This window comes from Mus musculus, chromosome 9, assembly GCF_000001635.26.
Source record: "Mus musculus strain C57BL/6J chromosome 9, GRCm38.p6 C57BL/6J".
NCBI lineage: Eukaryota > Metazoa > Chordata > Mammalia > Rodentia > Muridae > Mus > Mus musculus.
Window position 1 is genome coordinate 74,780,791 of NC_000075.6, and position 1,851 is coordinate 74,782,641.

At 43.4% G+C, this 1,851-nt stretch overlaps 1 non-coding gene across 1 annotated transcript; it reads left to right on the forward strand.

The window, feature by feature from the left end:
* Positions 1 to 1,279: 1,279 nt before the first annotated feature.
* Gm22315 lies at positions 1,280 to 1,422 on the forward strand. Its single transcript, XR_003948477.1, has one exon. It is a non-coding gene; the product is annotated as a small nucleolar RNA SNORA48 (small nucleolar RNA).
* The last annotated feature ends 429 nt before the right edge of the window (positions 1,423 to 1,851 follow it).

Here is a 1,851-nt window from a genome sequence, read left to right on the forward strand (position 1 = left end):
TCTTGGGTCTTACTATTAGAAAAGCCAGTATCACTAAGTTAGTCCTTGGTGCTTGCCAGACATTGCACCAAATTCTTTACCTGTATGTTTGATGCTATCTTATGGCCCTCTTAGGGAACAGACATTTTACTTTTTCTTTCAGATATGATGGCAGAGAGCTAGCAAGGTCACACAGCCTATACATGGCAAAGCCAAGGACACGCACAATCCAGATGTTTAGACCCTCAGGACAGTTTTGACATATAACTGGCATCTTCAACAGAAGTCACTAGAGTAGCAAATGATATTGAGAGCATTTACAGTGTTTGAGCGATGGCTCCACAGTTAAGAGAAGTTGCTGCTCTTTCAGAGGTCACAGATTCAACTCCCAGCACTCACATGGCATCTCACAAGTGTCTGTAACTCCAGTCTCAGGGGATCTGACTCCCTTTTCTGGCCTTCTCGGGCATAAAGCATGCATACGTTACACAGACGTACATGCAAGCAAAACACCCATACGCATAAAATAAAAATAAACTTTGAAAAAATTCTCTAAGCTGTCAGCATCCAAAAGGAAACTGATGAAGCCAGAGAAAAACAAAACACAATTATGAGATTTGGGAAGTCCATGCCAGTAGCCTGTCAACCCCATGATTTATGGAAAGCATTAATGAAGTATAAGCAATTCCAGGTGGGTCATTCAATCAAGCTGTTGATGGTGAGTTTTCACTGTTTGGAAACTGGGTGGCTACTGAGTAGAATACTGATTCCTTATGGGAGAAAACTTCAATTTGAATTATGTGGTAATTATGAGTTGCAGAAGGAGACTTGCATACAAGTGTGTCTCTGCTGAGCATGTCCGCTGCTATACAAGTCAAAGCTGCAGCTAAAGAATCCAATACATGAGTCCATCCCACCAGACTATCATATCACAGCAATGTATGGAAACCAGGGCGATAGACAGTGCCTACAGGATCTGCAGCTCTGCCCTTCCAGACTCAGCTTCCACATTTGCATCTAATTAACAATGTTTTGGCACCTGGAATATTCTAGAATTGGTGTTCCGATATGTAATAGCAAAAGCACTTCAAGATGTGGCCAGGGACTGTAATTCTAGCAGAGACTCTATAGAGAATGTCCTAAAGATGATATTTTCAGTATATCCATCCTTTCTTAAGAATCCTAAGGCAAGCTGTCATATCCATCCATCTGTCCATTGGCCCATGTGTGTGTGTATGCATGTATATGTGTGTGTGTGTGTGTGTGTGTTTGCGCGTGCGCGTCTGTCTGTCTGTCTGTCTGTCCCAACAATGGTCTAAGAGACACCTTATGGATGGTGTTGTTCTTATATTGGTCAGGGGCAGAGCAAATAGCCATCTTTTGTTCATCCTAGCTTGATGCCTGGCTTGACATCCAAAGCTATCTTACGCCTTGGACTCATAAAAATCAAATCAAATCCAGGCATCACAGTGCAGAAGGAGGAAGACAGACAGAAACCTGTGGACCACAATACCATGCCACTATGCCACACAGCAAGGATGAAGGACATCACCCAGGGCCCCAACAATTGTATGGCCAGTCTGTAGCAGGAGCCACTAAATGTGACTAACTATACCTTCCATGATTAGATGTTTTCTATGTTTCGTTGTTAGTGGTGATGGTGGTAGTGGTGGTAGTGCTGGTGGTGGTAGGGTGTGTGTGAGTGTGTGAGTGTGTGTGAGTGTGTGTGTGTGTGTGTGTGTGTGTGTTACTTTGGGAGTCAGGTTGCAAAGGAGAAGGGCAGATATGAGGGGACAGACTGGGAGATGAGTGGGACTGGGGTACATGATATGAAACTCACTAAGAATCAAAAGAAAGTCCAAAATATCATGA